General features: G+C 58.5%; 1 long non-coding RNA gene across 1 annotated transcript; it reads left to right on the top strand.

Annotated features, from left to right (window-relative positions):
* Positions 1-2,343: 2,343 nt before the first annotated feature.
* LOC133281578 (uncharacterized) lies at positions 2,344-2,939 on the top strand. The gene is made up of 3 exons (XR_009747548.1): positions 2,344-2,409; positions 2,524-2,556; positions 2,900-2,939. It is a non-coding gene; the product is annotated as an uncharacterized LOC133281578 (long non-coding RNA).
* Positions 2,940-5,815: the final 2,876 nt, after the last annotated feature.

Raw genomic sequence — 5,815 nt, 5'->3', positions numbered from 1 at the left:
CCATAGAGCCGCATTATTGCACCATAGTGCCCCATTATAGCCCCATAGAGCCCCATTATTGCCTCATAGAGCCCCATTATTGCATCATAGAGCCCCACTATTGCCCCATAGAGCCCCATTATTGCCTCATAGTGCCCCATGATTGCGTCTTAGAGCCCCATTATTGCCTCATAGAGCCCCATTATAGCCTCATAGAGATCCATTATTGCCTCATAGACCCCATTATTGCCTATAGACCCCATTATTGGCCACTGGGGTTGATTGAAGATTGGGGTTAATTGAAAGATGGAGTTGATTAAGGGATGGGGTTGATTAAAGGTGGAGTTGATTGAAGGATGGGTTTGATTGAAGGACGGTGTTGATTTGTGACTGGGGTTGATTGATGTATGGGGTTGTAAATGATTAACTTCAAGGACGTTAGGCTTTGTTAGCAACTATTACGATGATGGCTTGACTTGATTTGGGAGGGGCTTTACCCACACTTACTACAAGCGTGCTGATGACTAAAAAGGCCAAGGAGCAGTGGGATTTTAGGTGAGGCACAGCATGCGCAGAACTGGCCCCGTCCTTTACGCCTGATGTTTGTCTGCCAGGGCCTAGCGAGCTTGGACGGTGACAGCAAAGTCCTCCGGTCGCAGGTTTGGTTAGAGTGTCCTTTTCTGAGATGGATGGCCTTACAGGGCCCAATGAGCTCTGTCTGCCAGGGTTTGAAGTTAGAGCTGTCCTTCTCCTAGGGTGGTTGCCCAAGGCTGGTGAGCCCATCCTGCCCATGGACACACTTTGTCTGCCCCTTCAGTTGAGACCAGTCTGGAATGGGAGACCCTACGGGAGGCATGAGCCACCACCAGCGTAGCTCCCAACCTCACTGGGGCATGCAGGCTCTTCCCCCATGACAGGGGGGTGTCCGTGAAAGAGATAACCCCATTATACCCCATTATAACTGCATTATAATCCATTATAACCCCATTATCCCCCAATATACCCTATTATACCCCATAATAACCCCATTATAACCCATTATACCCCATTATAACACATTATACCCAATTATAACCTTATTGCAACACATTATAATCTATTATACTTTATTATACCACCATTATACCCCATTGTCCTGGGTTCAGCAGTAGCAGTCATGTTTTTTCCTTTGTGGTAGCTGGTGCAGTGCTGTGTTTTGACTTCCAGCCTGGGAACAGTGTTGGTGAAGCCGATGTTTTCAGTTGTTGCTAGGTGATGTTTACCCTGACCAAGGACTTTGTGAGGCTCATGCTCTGCCAGGGAGGAGGGGAAGCTGTGAGGAAGCAGAGATGGGGCGCCTGACCCAGGCTAGCCAGGGAGGTATTCCATACCACAGCACGTCATGGCTGGGGTGGGGGGTAACTGGGAGTTACCTGGAAGGACACGGGCTTCCGGGTGGAACTCGTTTCTTGGCCGGTGGTATCGTATTCTCTTCCCTTGTTATTTTCCCTTATCATTTTTGTAGTTGATAGTAGCGGTGGTGATTTGTGTTGTACATTGGTTGCTGGACTGTTCTTGTCTCAACCCATAGGAGTTGCACTCTTTCGATCCTCCTCCCCGTTCCTCCAGGAGCGGGGAAGGGGAGAGCCCCGGTGGGGCGGACACACGGCCCTCGATTGTTGTCAGCTCGGCACCACTCACTGGGAGTGAGTGAACAAGTTACCTGACTGGGTTTAAACCACGACACCCATTATACCCTATTATAACCCCATTATACCCCATTATAGCCCATTTTACCCCATTGTAACCCCATTATAACATTATACCCAGTTATAACCCCATTACAACCCATTATACCCTATTATACCGCCATTATACCCCATTATAACCCAGTAAATGACCCTAAAAGTGCTGTTTTCACCCCAAAATGATGTTGACGCAAAGGAGCCTTTTATGGGGGGAGCTCTCAGCCCGTGCCCACAGCAGCCCCAAGGCGCCAGGGAGGGGCAGCAGCTGCGGAGCTGGGATGGGTCCGGATGGAGGGCGAGGAGCCCGCGGGGGTGGAGCAGGAGGCGGTGCTGGGTGATGACCACGTGACGGGGGGCGGGGGGAGGGGGCTACGGGGGGGCGCAGGGGCCAGGATCGGGCCCGGGCCCCGCCCCCCTCCTCCCCCCCCCCTTCCCTCCTTCCCCCCTCCCCCACCGCGCTCGCCCCAGTTTGGTCCCGTCCAGTTCCCGCCAATTTCGCCCATCATGGCGGAGCTGGAGCTCCCCTCCGATCCCGAGCTGCGCAGGTTGGAGCCCGCGGGACCCCCCAGTTGGGGCTTTTGGGGTCCTGGGGGGGTTGGGGTGCTCCTGACCCCCTCTCTTTGTCTCCCCCCACCTCCAGGCTGTGCACGGGGCCCTGTGCCCCCATCCGGGAGTACATCATGGGCCACGTGCGGCACCCGCGGTGAGGGGGGCACCCCAACATCTGGGGGGAGGAGCTGCAACATCTGGAGGGACCCCAAACCTCGGATCGGTCCCTAAAATACATGGCGGGGGGAGGAGGGGGGTGTTCCTATAGGAATGTGAAGAAGATCAAAGGGAACCTGCTGTGGTATCCGCTGCACCCCAAAGTGGGGGGGGACACCCAAGCTCATTGGGGAGCCTCCAAAACCCCTCAGGACCCCATCAAACCCCTTTGCCTGTTAGGACCCCCCAAAGTTCCATTAGGATCCCAGCAACCCCCCAGCACCCCCCAGTTCCCCCTTGTGACCCCCCCCCCAACCCCTTTTCTTCTCCCAGATCCATGCACAGGAGCCCAAATTCCTTTAGGACCCCTCCAAATCCCATTGGGATCCCCAGGAACCCCCAGTTCCCTCCCATGATCCTCCCCGATCCCCCCAACTCCTCCTTTAACTCCCACAGCCCCCAGGTTTCTTCCTTAACTCGGGGTTCAGGTACCAGCACCTCAAGGAGATTCAGGTTTGGGGGGCGGGGTGGGGAGCGTTAGAGGGTTTTGGGGGGGCTCTATGGGGTTTTGGGGGGTCCCACAGGGACCAAAACACCCCTCTGCACTCCAAAACCATCCCCCCTGCACCTCAAAACAACCCCCTGCATCCCAGAACGCCCCCCCTGCACTCCAAAACCATGCCCCCTGCACACCAAAACACAAACCCTGCACCCTAAAACCACCCCCATGCATCCCAGAAGCCCCATGGCACCCCAAAATCACCCCCCTGCACCCCAAAACACACCTCTGCACCCCAAATCTACCCCTACTGCAGCCCAAAACAACCCCCCGCACCCCAAAAGCACCCACTGTGCACCCCAAAACACCCCCCCGTGCACCCCAAAACACCCCCTCTGCTCCCCAAAAACACCCTATGGATTCCCCCATGCACCCAAAACCCTCTGAAGGACCCCCCCGAATACATCCTGCAGCCCGGTTTCCCCCCCTGCAACCCAAAACTGCCCCTGGGCCCTCCCCCATGATCTTTTCCTCCCCACTCCTGAACCCCAGAAACCTTTAGGGACCCCCTCTATACTTCAAACCCCTCTGGGTTTCCTTCTGAAGTGGGTGCTGAGCTCATAGGAGTCCTTAAAGCCCCCCCAGATTCTCCCGAAACCCAGTGCTGAGACCTTTTGGGGTGCCCCCAACCCCTCCATGGTCCCTGCAGCCCTTTTGGGGTCCCCAAAATGGGATCTGGACCCCTTTGGGCCCCCCAGACTCCCCTCAACGTTTGGCTTTGGGCCCCCCCTTGCTACCAGGTTGATGCTGGAGGCCACGGGGCTCTCAGGGGCTCGGGGGGCCCAGATCCAGCAGGGCCCAGAGCTACGGGGCAGCCCCATGGACTCCCCAGAAACTGCCCTGGGGCCACTGAGGAGGCAGCTGCAGGAGGGGAAGCAGCGGCTGGTGGGTGCCAACGGGGGAATATGGGGATTTGGGGGGGTCCTGATGGGCTTGGGGGGGGGGGGGTCTGGGAAGTGGAATTTGATGGTTATGGGGAGGGGTTGAGGTCCCTAAAGGGTCCCAGCGCCGCTTTTGGGGAGGGATGAGGGATATTTGAGGGTCCTGGAGGGGGATTTTGGGTCTATAGGGGATGACATGGGGGAGTTTGGGGCTTTAGGGGGAATTTTGGGGGTGCTGGAAGGGGGATCTGGGGGTTATGAATGGGTTTGGTGTTAAGGGAGAGGTTTGGGGGGGAAATATGGGGCGGTATTTAAGGTGTTTGGGGGTCTTGGGGGGTATTTGGGTCCCTCCCATGGCTTTGGGGTCCCTCATTTCCTTGTGTCCCCCCCCTCCATCCCTTCCAGTCCCGTCGCTGGATCCAGCTCCGGGCTCTGGGCGCATCCAAAGGGAAGCTCCAGGCGCAGCTGCGCCCCCTGCAGGCCCAGGTGAGCAAAGAGGGGGAGGGAGGGGGCGGGGCTTAAGGGAGAGAGGGCGGAAACTGGGTATGCGGTGGGGGAGGGGAAGAGGGGACAAATGGGGGGCAGGGGTGAGGAAAGGCCCCATATTCAGCCCCATGGGGGGCAGCTGGGACGGGGTTAAACGGGGACACGAGTTGGGGAGAGCTCAGAGCTGATTGGCTGTTGCCTGGGCAACGGTCGCCAGAACGAGGCCGTGAGCGGGGCGCCGGGGGGGGGGGGGTGGAAGGTGGCCTGGCAACGCGCGGGAAGCGGTACGGGGAGACCCCGTTGCTAGGCAACGGCGGCAACAAACCCGGAAGTGCGGAGAGCATCGCGGAACGGGGATGGGGAAAGGCCGAAACACGGGGGGGGGGAGAGGGGGCCTCGATTTCCTGTGAAATCTTTATTTGTTGGTTAAGTTTCCTTTTCATACATTCTTAAGGTGACCCCTCTCCCCTCCCCCCCCCCCCTTCCCCGCGCTATTTACATCGGTGTCAGTGAGGCTTCGGATATAGACCGCCCCCCCATCCCCCCCTTTATCCTCCCCTCTGCCATCCCGGGTATAAAGAGGGGGGGAGGTGCCACCCCCCGACACCCCCGGGTGGGGGATGGGAGGTTCTGTCCCTTGGGCACCCTCCCCCACATCCACCCCCCCCCGTTTTGGGGTGCTGGGGGGGAGGTGAGGTCCATCCTCCCCCTTCCCCACAGACAGTTCATCAACAGGCACTTAATGACCCCCCCCCCCCCCCACCTTCCCCGCCCACCCCACCCCCGTTTTTGGTTACATGAAGCCGTTTCTACAGGGAACCCCCCAAAACCCACGCACGCACCCACAATGTGTTTGAGGCCAACACTAAAACAGGATTGCAAAGTCAAAGAACACGGACCTGGATGCGCAGGGCAGCCCCGGGAGATGCAGCCTCCCGAGGGAGGGGAGGGCTCTCCTCTGCACTGGTTACTGCAGGGCTCTCCCTCCTTAAAGAGCCCACGCTCACCGTGGGGGCCCCCTCACAATGGGCAAATCCACAGCGACCGCCACGGCTTTGGGATGGCGGCAGCATCGTGCCCATGGCCACTGGGCAGCCAGGGGTGCTCCGGGAGTCGCTGCGGGGGGACCAGCCTCTGCCCAGCCGGCTCGGGGAGGTCCCTCACGGGCTGCTCTTCCTCAGTGCCTTTGGTCCGGAGGTGGAGCATGCGAGGGGTCACAGCTCAACCTGGGCCATGGAACAGGGCGTCACGGCCACCTACGAGGAGTGGAGAGGGACCGACATTGGCACAGCAGAGAATCATGGAATCCCCTTAAAGCTCACCCAGCTCCAACCCCCAAAGGCATGGGCAGGGACACCTTCCACTAGGGCAGCTTGCTCCACGGCCCTGTGTCTCTGTGCACTCCCAGGGCATCCTGGGGATACCCCTAGAGAATCCCTGGGGATACCCCTAGAGAATCCCAGAGAATGCCTGCAGCA

Source organism: Pezoporus flaviventris, unplaced genomic scaffold, assembly GCF_033815535.1.
Source record: "Pezoporus flaviventris isolate CSIRO_AGI_PZ_B2104156 unplaced genomic scaffold, CSIRO_AGI_Pfla_v1 ptg000101l, whole genome shotgun sequence".
Lineage (NCBI taxonomy): Eukaryota > Metazoa > Chordata > Aves > Psittaciformes > Psittacidae > Pezoporus > Pezoporus flaviventris.
This window is presented reverse-complemented; position numbering and strand designations above follow the sequence as displayed.